Source organism: Neopelma chrysocephalum, unplaced genomic scaffold (genome assembly GCF_003984885.1).
Source record: "Neopelma chrysocephalum unplaced genomic scaffold, ASM398488v2 Primary Assembly neopelma1_23b, whole genome shotgun sequence".
Taxonomy (NCBI): Eukaryota; Metazoa; Chordata; class Aves; order Passeriformes; family Pipridae; genus Neopelma; species Neopelma chrysocephalum.
The window spans coordinates 16,390,538-16,406,894 of NW_020897692.1; the positions used below are offsets into that span (position 1 = coordinate 16,390,538).

A 16,357-nucleotide genomic window follows, 5' to 3' on the forward strand; every position below is an offset into this window, starting at 1 on the left:
GGGTTTATTTCCATTTTCAAAAGCAGAATGAGCACAAGGAAAAAACCACAGGAACACATCATTGTATTAAAGAAATAAAATCAACATATTTCAACCATCCATCAGAACTGCCTTTTGTTTGAGCTAACTTATGCCTGTAACCAACATTTCTTAAAAAAACTTACCTTTTTTCAGACTGGAATTATGCACTGAAGTCTAAGTCACAGAGGCTGAATTACACATTTTTTCAGGCAGCATCTCCAATTATCTTTCTTGACAGCAGATGTTAGGGGCATATTCCTCTCTGCCTGAATACTATAATCATTAATAATTAGTAATTGTACAATTCAGTGTTTAGGTGTAGAGAAGTTTCATTCTCTGATGCAGGATTCAGATTTAACACTGCCAGTGGAAAAATAAGGGAAATGGAGCTTGTTTCTGGTTTTACGTCTCAGATGACACCATTTTAGAGTGCTGATATTTCCTTGCCTTATGTGAAGTTACTCTGATTTATAATAGTGAATTGAAAATCTAATCAAGCCCACAGCTGGATACATTCAACAACTTTTGTTCACCCTGAATAACTGGATTGTATTGATCTGCATTATAGAACTGAACAAAAAACAACAGGAGGGAAATCTGAGAAGTCTAATTTTGGAACCTAATAAAAGTTCTTAAGGTGCTTGTTTCATTGTCGTACTTGGCTTGATCATCCTTAGAAATCAATGAAGGACCTGCAGGCAGAAACATGCATAAAAATGTCTTGAACTTTTTAAGTGCCTTCTATGGATAGGAGACTGGAGGTAGAACGGTATACCAAAAAAAACACTGCAGTCCTGTTGATTAAAAATTTGTCCAGCTTTGCTTTTATTATTGTTTTCAGAGAAATGGAGCCAGATAGAAGGGGAAAGACAGGGCAGTGCAAAAAGAGACAGAAAACCGAGCAATCAAGCACTATTTGAGTAATTTCAGACTGCTAGATGAATGGCTCTGTAGGATAGAAATTGCCATGGTGTCGGTGTCTTACTGCTAGCAGTATGCATGTCACACCAGTGGATTTCAACATAAAGTAAAACTGGGGAAAAGAGAAATCCACTTGCCTCCCACTTCTGGAACAAAAAAAAAGGGCAAAACCTGTTATACCTCAAGCTATTGCAGTCATAGGTAAATGTATATGTTGCTGAGAAGTCTAAGAATTCATCCTTTGAAAAAAAATCCTTTCATCATGAGATGACACTGCAACCCTTACCATAGAGTGGCTAAGGGATCCACACTGGCTGATGAATAACAGCAGGGATAAACTGTGAGCTGTAAACTAATGTAAAGTCATTCTGTCACTTTTGTCTTTCAATATTTTAGGCATTAATATGTATTTAATGTTGCCAAAATGCAATGCTTTGATGTGTTCCTTAGAGCCCACTGTTACTAGCTCATGACTAGGCAGTCCAGCATTTTTATACTCCAGCTTAAAAATGGCTTCTGAATAAAACAAATACAGTTCAAATAGAGAGAGAAGTTGAAAATAAACACCCTCAGATCTCCCTATTGCAGAATGAACATGCAGAGGAGCATAAATCCAGTCTGCTTTCCCAATCGGACTAAATAATTTAACAATGATGATTAAATCAATATTATGTCCCAGAACCACATCAATATGTACAAGAATCCAGCATCTCAAGGATATGTTACAGAGAGGAGACTTGATTCAATTATTTATGATGATAGTGTGTCAATAATCCTGACTATTGCATGAATTATTAACATTTTCCTTCCTCACTATCTTCCATCTTTCTGGAAGGAGTTAATTATTATAAAGCTGTCAGCTATTACAGTGATCTTTAGCACAGAAAGATGCTATAATGAAATCACATAACATTCCTGAACTGTTACAACACTCTTCCTAGAACAATTTTCCAATTAATGCATTGAACTGTAGGAAGTTAGTTCCCTTCTCACTCTGCTTGCTTGCATAAAGAAACATATATTAACAAATTAACTGAGTTTGTTTGGCTTGATTTTATTTTACAGAAGAGATGGTGAGGGCTTTTTCTTTCCTCTGTAAACATTTTACCTTTTCCTACAAGCAGTCACCATAGCTACTGGTAAACAGCATTGTGTTTACCTGATTCTTTCTGGTTTGACTACAATTCTTTTTCAAGAAAAAAAAAAGGAATGTGGCTTGATTGTTTTCAGAGAACAAAAATCTTAAGTAATAACCAACTAGTTCTGTCTGAAAAGTGGGAGTCTAATTCAGGGCTCTCCTTTATTCTACAGAGAACATTACTGTGAACCTTTGAATCTGGTTTTAGACACCTGAATGCTTCAAAGATTTTCTCCCATTAAGTGCTTTCATCTGTGTTTGATACAGTTGGAAACAAATTTGCCACAGTGCAATATGAATAATTGTTTGGATGTCCACATTTACAACTTTTTTCTGTCTCCACCCATTTTCTCAATTTAGACAAACTTTAGCTTCCCTCAGACAGTAATTCAAATTGCTTTCTTTCAAGCACTTCCTTACTCCAAGTGATGTGTAAAATTATGTGGTACTTTCATTTTGACTTACAGATTTTCCTAGATGCGTAAGCACAACAGTTTGTGCATGTTCAGAATTATGTAGTATAAGAAACTAAATGCAATCCTAGCTGGCAGTTCTTTTCCTATCTTGAACTTTTTACAGACATTTGTCACAAGGGAAAGCTGCTTAGTTGGTATGGTTTAAATCAAGATCAAAGTATTTATTGTTTTATTAATGACGTGTAATTATTAATTTATTAATGATGTGACAATAAGGTAAACTAAGCATTCAGGATCCGTATCAGCTATGCCACAGATAAATCACAATATCAGACACTGTAGAATGTTAATAAACATCTACAAATTTCCAAGCAACTTTCTGTAACTTATCTACACACACACACGCACACACACACACACACACACTCTCAGAGTGTGCACACCCAGCCCCTCACAGGTAGGGTGGATTTTGCAAATATTCTGTGGGTCCCCCACATGCAGACCCTTCTGTGGCGATGTGAATGCTGAGTGTCCACCCCTGCTGCTGGCAACCTACTGAGGCATCAGCCTAGGCAAACACTCCACACAGCCCCAAGTCCATCCTGAGCACGGGTTCTCCTTTGCCACCCACGCACTGTTGGTCCTTGCCTGGGTGCTGACTTCTCTTGTGTCCCATAGGGAATTGCTGGACCTCAGCTAGGCAGGATTGCTGATACCACCTAGTCATGTGTCGTGGTGCCCAGCCATGGTCACTACTCCTGACCCCACCTGTCACAGCACCTTTTACAAATTTCTGTGCTTCTGCACTGCATTTCAAGCTGACTACTCTGTTTCAAAAGTCTCTTTGTAATTCCCTAGTTACTGCTTTGTCTGGTGCTTTGATGGTGTTGTAGAATTTTTCCCTAACATTATGATTTTTGGACAACTACTGAGGTGGTTTGAGGTATCTCATCACACACACTGTTACACATTCATGCCACTATGTTATCATTCTGTGTTATCTCCTTTCCTCCAAACTAGACAAGTCCAAAGTCCTCAGCCTCTTCTCACAGGACATTCCTTCCAGCCTTTTCATCCGCTTTGTTGCCCTCCTCTGGACATGTTCAAGAACCCTCACATCCTTCCTAAAAAATGGGTCTAAGAACTGCACACAGTGCTTCAATTGAGGCTCCATCAATACTGAATATAGTAGGATAGTCACCTCTGACTGGTTGGTTATCTCATGTTTGATGCACACCAGGTTTGCCCTCCTGGCTGCCCAAGCACACACTGCTGACTCATGCTGAGTCTGCTGCTGATCAGCACCCAGAGATCTCTTTCTCCCACTCTATACTTGTGCCCAGCATTACTGTGTCCCAAGTGCAGAATCTGGTATTTCAACTAGTGCATTTCAATCTGGCATTAATCACAGCCAAATGCTCAGATCTATCTAGATCCCTCTATAAGGCCTCTTGTCCCTCAAAAAAAGTCAACAGCACCTTCCAATTTGGTATCATTATTCAACTACTACATCCAAATTATTAAAAAATATATCCAACAGGATTGGCCCTATAATTGAATTCTGAGAAACACTGCTGGTGACTGGTCACCAGCCAGGATGCTGTCAGGGACAGTATTGAAACCCTTACTAAAATCCAGTTAAACTGCATCCACCACCTTCCCTTCATACACTGGGTAGGTGACCTTATCATAAAGGATATTAAATTAGCTAAATAGAATTTCTGCCATATTTCTAATTACTTAAATTACATCAGATTTTATGCTCTGCTTATGCTGTTTGTTTTTTTCCTCTTTAATGTTTAATACTTCACCTTTTAATACTAAAATATCAAGGGACTATTATTTTCCCCACTGCCAATATCCACTCTCCTAGCCTAAATGCAGTCAATTTCCCAACTAAATTGCTCAGTTTTTGTTCTTGGTAATATTGTATTTCCCACTTTCCCAAACTTGTGCTCAAACTACACAATTCTCGTGACTACATCACACCTTAACTTCCTTGTCTTGAAGCTGGAAAGTTGTCATTGCATTTCATAGCTGTTCTCTGCCACTGGATTTAAATGAAGTATTTTGGCTATTATGACACCTACAGCCGCATTCACTGTTGACAGAACAGCATTCACTTCAATGGAGTGGCACCTGCTCACATCAACAATGAATTGGCTCAGACTATGGAAACAATCAGTACCAATGCAGAATATATGGTTTAGTTTCTTGTAAGGTCAAGGAAAGGAAGATCCCTGTAAGAATTCTCTTGCATTTCAGTTGGATCTAGGCTATAGTCTTCTAAAACATTTAGGGGTGGTCAAAAAAACTTTTAGTTTTAATGGTCTGGGATAGAACATTGCTAAAATATAAAGAATCCTTTCTTATTGGGAATTTATTGATGTCAACCAAGACGGGACAGATGTGAGAAATTTCAAGTGTTTTCCTTTGACTTTATAATTCTGACAGAGACATGAAACAGCTCCTATAATGTATTTTATATGTCATAATTTGTCAAAATACAAATTTGAACAGTATTGAATGTCATATTATTAAAGACATTTGAAGCTATTAAAACGTCAAGTTTTTGGTCTGTAGCTGTACCTTCATTTAATTTGCTATATTTACTAGAATTAAGTAGCAGCTGATTTAATAGATCGACACATGCACACTTTCTTAGGTGGCCTACTTAATCATTAGAATTTGTACTTTAAACTTTTGCAATAAGTTTTAAAGTCTCTGAGTTCAAAAATTATAAAGAATAAAAAAAATTAAAAAAAATATTTCAAAATCAGTACAAGACTAGCTAGCATTACTAGCCTAACCAGGATGTCAAATTTTGAATTTCAGATAATGGTTGTTTTCTTAAATCTTCAGGTGAGACAATAGGATGCGATGTGCCACACTAATGTAGACCCCCAGCAAGTGAGTTGTCTGATCTAAGCTGTGTAAGTCCTCCCTCCCTAGTCAGTGTGGGCTTGGCGGCACTTTTGGCAGAACATATCACCTTTGCTAGCCATATGGTTTAGTACTTGATAAATTTGGAGGGAACCTACAAGAAAGATGGAGACAGACTTATTACAGGAGTATGTAGTGATAGGAAAAGGAGAAATGACCTTAATCTGAAGGAGAGTCAGTTTAGACTAGATACTGGGAAAAAAATCTTTACTGTGAGAGTGGTGAGGCACTGGAACAGGTTGCCCAGAGAAGTTGAGGATGTCTCATTGCTGGAAGTGTTCAAGGACAGGGTGGATGGATGTCTGAGAAACCTGAACTAGTGAAAGGTGTCCCTGGCCATGGCGGGGGGTTGGAACTCAATGAACTTTAAGACTGCCTCCAACCCAGGCTATTCTATGATTCTCTGATTCTAAATCCTTCTCTGGAAGTACTTTTCTGCCTATTTGACTGTCCAGCATGTGTAGATAATGGGCTTGGTCTAGCTGTGTAATTTTCAGATCACTGAAGTTAGTGAGAATTGCCACTGCTTCCAATGATGTAGTGAATCAGCATCTTAGCAGGTCATATGCACCATACAAAACACTGGAAACAAGGCATCTTGATAACATTTGATTCAGTTTTGAAGTTATATCTTGGTGATTGGAGAATTATTGAAAAACAATAAAAAAATAGTTACACTTTAAAATCAATAGAGGAAATGCAAAAATTTTTTGTAGTGCATAAAAATGAGTATGTACAGGGTTGATTTTTATACAGGAGTCTGATCATTAAAGTTCATTGTTTAAAAATAATTTTAAAGGAGATTTTCAAAAAGGTATTCTGTATCATCACATGTAGCTTAACAATCCAATAAGTTACAACAAGAAGGACCAGAGGAACATACTCTGACATATCAAATAATGTATATATAGCAGCAGAAGGTCTGCAGAAAATAATTTAACATTTGAAAGCCAAACTGTAGGCAAATACACTTGCATGAATATTATTTGGCTATTTCAGGTACCTGTCACTTTTGTTTTCTGAATTAGATACATACATAGAGTTAAAAAAGAAAGGTTTCACATAAACTTGCCCTTGTCCAGTATAAATTTCCAGTTCTAGATGAACTCATTCAGAGCTCTGACAGATAATGCTGGCAGTGCCTGTACAAGTTGTCTGCTCCACTTCACTGTTGGATGAAGGAATGTATGCCTGCATCTCATCACCCAGTTTGGTGTTTTAATGTGAGCCAGGTGGATTTGTATTAAGGTACTGAGCTGTGAAGAGAAACAACTGAACCATGCTTACACATTCTGTAGTACTGATTGTCCTGCGGTGGTGTTGCCTCCAACAGGGATGGTACTGACACGGAGAGGTTGAGACTCTCAGCCAATTTGACTGATAACGAAGTATGTGAAAGCCAGAGACTAGAAAAGTAGGACAGCAATTTACCTTCCCTTGTTGTTAGGGGGTTTTGTGCTAGGTTTGGTGGAGGTTTTTGTTAGTTGGGGGTTTTTTATTATTATTATTATTATTATTGCTTTAGCTGTAGCATATCCCTTAAAATACCTCCGGTCCTTTTAACTGTTCGAACATAATTTGTGATTTCTGACACAATAGCAGCCAAAAAAGTATTGACTGGTGATATTTGCAGTCAATGGAACTTATTAATGTACCTCTGTCTTTCCCGAGACAGAGCAGGAAAGGCAGTTGGTATAGGCCAGAGTTTAACCTTATATTAACATATTACATTTAATTCCTCTTTCAGACTTTCTTCAGTAAGTACAATTCAGCATTGCATTTGAAAGCCGAGGGGTTGTGTCTGCTGAGAAAGAATATCTCTGCCTTGTTGTTTTTCCTCCTTTCTGACAATCATTTTTAATTATCTTTCTTGTAGAATGTGAAGAAAGCTATCAAGTGGGTGTGGTCAGGTATTGTTTCATATTGTGTGAAATATGGATAATAGCTGATTTGAAAGTACTGTTCTAATCTACATATCTGTGGCATTCCAGTCCTAAGAGGAAGGGAGCAGTCAAGATTCATAGATCCTCACTGTAGAAAAGGAACGACAAATATCAAAGGGTGCAAAAAAATAAACTTGCAAAGTTTTATTAGTTTAATTATACATTTGGCATGGAAATTGGTATAAGTTAGTCCCTTATCTTCTAGTAGTAAGATAAATAAAGGAATAAAAGAAAAGAAGGAAGATAGAAAGAAAGAGAGTAAAGGAGATCACCAGTCCCAGTTCCAGTGTCAATTTGTTCACCAGGGTATCCAGGGTCCTGGAGGGTGTCACCTGAGCTTTGTGGGGTAAGCTTTTTATAGATAAATTTTCCCCACGCTGCATCTAAGTTTCTTGCTTTCCATGCAATTGAGTTAGCATGCACAGTCCATCCTTCCAGACCTTTCTGGAAATGGGTCAGAGGGCTTCAGGGGTCTTTGGTGGTATCGCCCCCCCTCTACTCGTCTTGCCCACTACTTGACCTCATTCCTATGCTTGTGCTGTACTGTGCTATGCATATCTCTAGTAGCCAAAACAAGGACGTTTGTCCCAGAAAAGTGCTGCCCTACCTCCATATGGTTCCCCTCTCCAGCCACAACTTCTTCTTTTTTGCCCATTTCACAGTATGTTCTGAAGAAAGTTTCTCATTTTGTGCTGAAGAATGAGTGTCAGAACCACACTAATAGTGTTGTGTTTGATAATCACTGACTCTTACTCTTCTGGTTCATAAATTAAAATTAGCGAGTGTTCCACCTCATAACTGTAGGAGAGCTTTGGATTTCAGTGTATAACTGAAGAGAATAATTTTTTCTTAATTATGTTGAAGTCCTTTCTTTTGTCATCTTTGTATATTTTAAAATGTTCTGACAAATGTCTGTTCTTCTCCTTAGAAGTGCTAAGTGGTCATGCTGAGTTAATAGTGCTGAAAGTTGGGCAAATTTGTGGCCTGACAAAGTGCTCTCAATTACATTTCTTAACATGTTGCAGAGTCATTGTTCTATCTTCATTGCTAAACCTTACATTTTTTTGAGTTTTACCTCCATGGATTTTTCATTTTGCACTTAAGTTTTTATACTTGATAATGATGAAATAATTTGACATTTCCATATAACTTCTCATGAGTTGGGAGAATTTATTGCTGCATTACTGACTGTTATTTAACATTTGTATCTTAATGGAATAGATTAAGTTTATGAAATCAATAAAACTTTGGGTAATTATTGTTTTATTTATTTTCACTAGTACATACTGACATTTCTTCAGTGATTTGTTCCCTTTCTCTATCAAAACCCAAGCTAATTGTCACACAGGATATCTGACTTGTTTTCAGATAGTTTTGGTCCGAGTACACATGTAGTGCCTCTCCAAGGCACACAAATATGTTGACATATTTCAGAAAACAATTTTCTGAAGCTGGACTCTTAACTTGAAATTCTGCATGCAAATGGAAATTTATAGTCTGGGAATCACAGGATCATCCAATGGTTAAGGTTGGAAGGGCATTGGTCCCAAGGCAGAGCCTTCAAGGACACAACTCTTCACTGCTCTCCACCAAGATGTAGAGCAATGGACCACAACACTCTGGCTGCACCTGTCCAGCCAATTCCTTATCCACTGAATAGTCCATCATCTCCATGTGTCTGCAATTTAGATATAAGGACTGTATCAAAGGCCTTCCAGAAGTCTAGATGGATTACATCTGTCAGTTCTACCTTGTCGACCATTGCCGTCACTGTCAGATAAAGCCATCCAACTGGTCAGGCATTATTTGCACTTACTAAAGCTGTGCTGGCTGCCTTGGTCACCTCCTTGACTTTTATGTGCCAAATACTATTCTTAAATCTCACTAAGTATTCTTGAAGCTATGGATACAATAGATATAAGGTTAAATAATTGCTGCCATTGTTGTGAAATGTTAATAAGATTTTTTTTTTTAACATAGTCGTCAAGGATTTATGGCACTGCCTTTGGTATGCATCTATAAATATGTAGAACAAGGTCAAACTTTAGCTTGGGACCCAAGAAGAATAAAATAAAAAAGAAATAATAAAATAAAAATGAAGTCGGGCATTCAAGTTTTAACTGGCATGTCTGAGTTTATAGAAAAAAGTACCATACCCTTTCTGTAGAAGCAACAATATGATAAGAATAGTAATTTTTTTGGCAGTTGTAGCTATGCAGTAAATGTCTTCCTGAGCTTCTTGTGGAGAGTATTTTTCCTTAAAGAAGCCCAGAGGGAAAGACGTATCATAGAGCAGAAATATGTCAAGGAGGAATTACCTGGAAACTATTAGAAAGACCAGGCTGCAATGCTCGAAGAAGAGCAATGTTACAGAAATAATATTTTTTCAAGAATGGTGTAAAGTTAAAAAAGTTGAAAATGCCTTTAAAAACAGAATCTAATTAGTGAGTGGTAAGATAGATGTGGTTGTTGTCATATGCATTTGCATAAAAATAATTGGAAGAGAGTATTACAAGCTGCAGCATTTAAAAGGGCATAGTGCTAAAACATGAAGGTTTGAATCAGCCTCTCTGAGGCTGATGGGAGAAGATGCTGAAATATGACAAGCCAGCATAATAGATAAGAAGCAAAGTTTGGAGACAAATTATGATTAATTAGTGTAAAATACAGACTGAAGCCCTTGGGAAACTGAGAGAAGATTTTGTTTCCTTCATAATTTAGAAACAGTCTGAATACAGTTCCTAAGACTAGACAAGGCATTAAGAGTGGGAAGTGCCTATGGTATTCACTCTTACCTCGTCTTTACTACATTAGCAAGAAAGGTCAAGGTCAGCAATCAGTTCAAGCAAACTCTTTCTGAGTTGTGCATACTGTGAAGTCACTAGGTCAAGTAAAGTCAAAATCTTTATTTTGGCTGAAGTTGACCAAATATTAACCCAAGCTTGCAAACATAAATGTTTTTATTATGTAGATATTTATTAGTCCCTGTATGCTGTAATTGCATTCTTGAAGCTATTTTTTCTTCATAGCAGCTTGTTTGAAATGTCTGTGGAACCACTAATAGACAGTAAGAAAAAATAAGATTTTGATTGATGCAGTTTTCTGAATCAACTGGCTACTACAAAAATAAATCAATGTTATTAATTCATGATCTTCCAGAGCCCCAGAGGACTGTGTTGTAGGGGACAAGCAGGATTAAATCTGAGATGGTCTGGAGAGGGTTATATAGTAGAGCTTTTTTATTCCTCTCGAAGGACTTGGAGCCTGTGGAAAAAATTTCACATCATTACTTGCACCACTGAGACTTGTGGCACCTTACCTTGCATTCTGCTTGTTAATTACAGATGAGAAGTGCCAGTTTTGAGGGAGTATTTGATGGTGAGAAGAAACTAATAATATGTATATCACTTGAGAAATTCTAACTAAGAGTTATAATTCTTGACAGTTCTTGGTGGAGAAAAGTGGTATTTTTTTATCAATGGCTAATCTGTCTTGAAAGTATAAGTCTTTTGACAACATGGGATTCAACTAATAATGGAAAGTTAGTACTCAAGACTTGGCCCTGGAGACTGAAGTTTTTACATTCCACTGATCATTGCTTATTTATTTTTCTTTAGATTTCTTGGACTTTATTATCATAGAGTACAGCTTAGCCTGATACAGTGAAAATCAGATTAGAAACAGTTCACTTCATCTGATTCAGTTTTCATTAAAATCCTTTAAATAATACATTAGTACACATTACATCTGACATACCCAAAGGTATGACACTGATCCTGTTCTGACCTGCTCAAGTTATGTGCTCACTTGGTAATTCCAAGTCATGCTTTAGCTCAATGTAAATTGGACTTCTGCGACAACAATCATAAATGTTTTTAAGGTTTTCTTGAGTTTGTATGAAGCCTGCATGCTACTAGTTTTGCTCTAAATGGTTTCTGCCTCAAGGATGATTATAAAATCGTTCCTAACAACATCCTTTCAATTTATTTTTATATTAGAAAGATAAATTTTTTTCAAGTCAGGTTATATACTTCCCTTCCAAGGAAGCCTCTGAAATACGGGCAAAAATTTGACATAACATTTTTAAAGCTGCATATATAAATGTGCTTGCCTCAGCAGACCTTGTGGTTTGTGGTACCATATCAGTAAAGGATCTCCACAAGCTCCAAATGTCCCAAAAGGGGAAGCAGAGGAACAGCTAAATAATTGCTTTTCAGAAAGAAAAGTTGTAGGATAGTATGAGAGGTGCAGGTATTCTGTAGGCATATTGTATTTTGCAGTGAAACTGTTAAAATTCTTAAGCTATGTGATGCTGGTTCAGTCCTCAAATACGAAACCTCTGCAGAAGACCCACATGGCAAAGAATCATTGTTGTTGATTCAGCAAGGAACAGCATCACCAGCCAGTCGAGGGAGGGCATTGTCCCACTGTGCTCTGCACTGGTGTGGCCTCACCTTGAATATTGTGTGCAGTTTTGGGCACGGCAATGTAAGAAGGATATTAAGCTGTTAGAGAGTGTTCAAAGGAGGGCAACGAAGATGGTGAAGGGCCTTGAGGGGAAGCCATATGAGGAGTGGCTGAGGGCACTTGGTCTGTTCATCCTGGAGAAGAGGAGACTGAAGGGAGACCTCATTGCAGTTTACAACTGTGAGGGAAAGCGGAGGGGCAGGCACTGATCTCTTCTCTGTGGTTGGACACTGGAACAGGCTCCCCAGGGAAGCACCAAGCCTGACAGAATTCAATAAGTGTTTGGATTATACTCTCAGGCACATGTTGTGACTCTTGGGGATGGTCCTGTGTAGGGCTAAGGGGTGGACTCAGTGATCCTTGTGAGTCCCTTCCAGCTCAGCATATTCTGTGATTCCATGATTCTGTGACTCATCCCCTCAAATCGCTTCTGGTTAAATATCTTAGTTTGATGTTAAGGAACACAGCAATTCTCTTTCAGATGAGACCTTAGACATGAGTCTTACTTTCCTTCAGTCACTAAACTTTTAGAAATTTGCTAAATCCAAAAATTCATATGGCATATTTACACAGGAGTAACCTACTGTCTGGAATACAAGATGGATTTCTGAAGTTCTGCTTGCACACCCAAATAAATGATCATTTCCTAATGAAATGTTCAGTTCTCATTAAGCTACTATTGTTTCCCTTCCTAAAGAAACTTGTCCTTCAGAGGCAGAGAAATGGATCCTTTAAGTATGTTTTTCAATTTGAATTATTAACTTCAGAAATTGTGGTTTGGTGTTCCGTAGCTTAAACCATTCACACACTAGTAAGGCATTTAATCGCTTTATTATACAGAATACAGTCAGAATACAATGTTTAACCAAAGTTATATCCCTACCTTGATTTTTTAAAAGTGGATTTATTTCTTTTTCTTGTTAAAGTATATTAATTAATTAAAGTAATTTTAAAATGGGTCCTTCAAGAAGTGACATGTTTTGTATCAGAACACTTTTTCCAACTATGGCAAAAACTCTTAAATAGATAAAACTTGCTGAAATCTTTTTTCTCTTGACTATATTTCAAGAGTTATTTCCCTTTAGAGGTGATAGTAAAGGTTGGTGTTTTGTTTTTTCTTTTTCTGAATGGATGTGATTCTCTTCATTTTAGCAGCAGCTGTAGAAAATATTTTTTTTGCAAAAGTCCACAAAAAATTTCTTTACCATCATCTGCTGTGCTTAGTGATTCTGAACTCATGGCAACCTTTGGCAGAAAAGGTAATCTTCATCCAAATAGACATAACAACCATTTCGAAACAGGAGAACTTCACATGGATCTCCCTTTAAAAAATTTCATGTTTCAGCCCTCACTGAAAAACTAGATTTCCAGAATGAAAAAATAAATAATGCTAGTTTGTACTGCACAAAATTCATGAAAATTAACCTTAATTAAAAGCCATTTAGCAATAACATGAATGTGTGTTTCTATGTATACTTATTTCAGTAGAAATATCCTTTCAACTAGTTGAAAATGGATAACCACAGTATTATAGGTGGGAATATTTTGACAAAAAAATGCTTTTGACTGCAATAAAATAAATACAGGTTAAATTCCTCTTTGGATATGAAAGGCTACCTTCATTAGCCCAATGGGAGTTTCAAATTGATGCTCTTAAAATTAAAGATTATGTTTAAGGTCAGTTATCAATTTACACATACACTTGGACTGAAATTTCTTTCTTAAAGTGTTGTTACTTTTTGACACAATAATCATCAGTCTCTGTAGTTTTAATTTACATTCTATAGATTATTTGAGATTTTATATGATGACCAAGAGAGAACATTTTGACATAGTTGTGTTTTTACACATGATGAATTTGTCAAATAATACAAATTTGCAACAAAGGTCTATCATGTCTGATCCTGAATTATTCAATAGATTATTTAATGCCTGCTACGGTATATACTTTAACAACTTAAATTCAATAAATCACTCTCATATCTTTATACAGAGCCTTCTGTTTTATTTTCCTTTTCCCTATTCCTCCACTCCTAAAGAAGGCAATTCCTGTGGGAGAAGGGTATATAGGAGATCATGTTGGGATATAAACTGTGAGCTACTGAAAATGGTTCATTGTAATACCACGATAGAAGGGAAGATATGAAGAGAGAAAAATACAAAAAGCTTTATAAATAGCAAGTTCTTTGCTTTACATGTTTGCATTTGTACTGCTTCCCTCTTATCCTTTGCTCTATTTGCAATTTCCCTGCTTCCTTTAATAGAGCAACATTTGTTAGAGATTCCTTCTTGTGAGATAGCAAAAATTATATTAATATTTTCTTAGTTACTCATAACTTTTTGCATCTGTTGAATGGACAAACAAAGAGTTAGATGTATGTAATTAGCTTTAAAAGGAACCATGTTAAGTACTATACAACAGCTTCCAAATGTTTTTCAGAGTATAATGTCATTACAGCTCTCCCTCTGTATTGTACCTAATATTCTGGCAACCATTTTAGATAAGATTTAAGTAGTACAGTTTTACATAGTTTTGGGGGTTTTGGTGGTTTTTTTTAAGAGAAGATATCCACTTTTAATCAGATTATACTGGTCAATCCATAAATAATCTGAGAATCTTCTGCATGACTGCATTTTCAAATCCTAATTATAGAAACACAAATATATTGAAGAGAAGGCTGCAGTACAAATACTTTGGAAAATAGAGACCTTTCTTGGCATATGTTCTCAGCATTTTCCTATGTATAAGTACGGAGTATTGTTTTGATCCAAAGTGTTGAGATGGCATAGTCATTTGTGCACCTGTGATCACTACTGGGTTTGTTACCTGCTTTCTTTGCACCGAACCATGGAGTGACTCTGCATTTCACTCTCCTTTAAAGGCCATTGTGAATATCTTGGCTTTTCCATACATCAATAAATAGCGCAATGGACAACTGGCTGAGGCACTGCACTACTTAATGGAAAGCACCTAAACAAAAGAAGGAAGGAATTTCTTTCCTTTCACCTTCATTCCCTGCTGAAATCATGCAGGCTGTCTGTACCACATCGCACTGTGCACCTTAACGTTATGGATTCGTTCGCTTACTTTTTGCTGCCATCTAGTGCCTTTTATAGCCTATAGCTGAGCTAAACTGGAAATGCTTGTAAAAGGGAACACACCATTAAAAGTGTTTAGATTTATATTTATAATTAAAAAGGGAGAAAAAATAGACTATATTTTCCTGACCTTAAAGACTTTCTCCCTGTGTAAGTCTATGTGCTGTATATTCTCATGGGCAATGTACAGTTCTGTTGACCCTGCATCTTTATTCAGCAGCATTTGTCTCATCTAAAGAATTTCTTTTAATTCTTTGCAGTCATTAGAGTCATCTGTGATCCGTGCAATCTTTCAAGTGTTAGGTATACATTTATGAATATTCTTTAAATCTTCTAATAGAATATGAAATATTATAATTTGAACTGTCTGATAAACATAAAATGATGGAATAATGGAACATTCTGAAATTACAAGCATGCAGTTCAATAACTGGGTGGTATTACGGTTTCTGAAAAATGTATCTTACTTGGCATTTGTTTCCAAGGCACAGAAAGTCTGAAAATTTTTGTTATGAATGCCAGTTAGCCAGCTGACAAGTAGGCATTTCCAGCATTGAAAATGCTCAAAATGCAGAGAATATCCTTCACTGTCCATTTGGACTGTTCTAATGTTATTTCACCTATGTAAGCAACTTCTATTTGACTGACTACTGTAATTATTGATAGCTACATCTCTTGAAATTAAAGTGATTGTCAGGTTGCCAGTGTCTGCATTTCTTGATTTTTCCTTACAGCTATTTTGATAAGGAGTGCAATGAGCAATAAAATATATTCTGAAGATATAATTTGCTTTGTACCACATTATTATCTAAATGTATGCTGGTACACATTGCACAGGGAGCTTGTGGAGTCTCCATCCCTGGAGATACTCAAAAACTGTCTGGACACAGTCCTGGGCAGCTGACTGTAGGTGACACTAAGCAGAGAGGTTGGACCAGCTGACCTCTGGAGGTCCCTTCCAACCTCAACCATTCTCTGATTCTCTGATATTTGGAAAATAAAATCTACTTCTGGCACAATAGTGTTTCCTCTATTTTTTAAGGTATCTGAACCTGACAGCTGCTTTTTTAAAGTGTATTATTATGGTTTAATAACAGTCTAATAATTTTAAATATTCTGCATTGGCTGGTACTTCTATGAAAGGATTTCATAAAAGTGCCTTTTTCACATTAAAAAAAACAGATTATCATACTGGATATAAACTTAGTATGGCTTAGTCACAAATGCCTGTGGATATTTTGGAAAAGGAACAAGTGTGGGACACAGGAAAATAAGATAAAGAGAATTGTTTTGATCTTGTTTGCTTGATATTGCTTAGCAACAGGATTACATTGCTTTAAGGCCCCCTCGTAACAGAAATGTGTTGTGCACTTAAGACAGCACCTTCCTACTTCAGGAGTTGAAGAGGC

At 36.8% G+C, this 16,357-nt stretch overlaps 1 protein-coding gene across 1 annotated transcript in view; it reads left to right on the forward strand.

Annotated features, from left to right (window-relative positions):
- Positions 1–16,357, forward strand: part of EYS (eyes shut homolog) — an 868,863-nt gene that overhangs the window by 775,400 nt on the left and 77,106 nt on the right. The gene's annotated exons all lie outside the window — the stretch shown is intronic.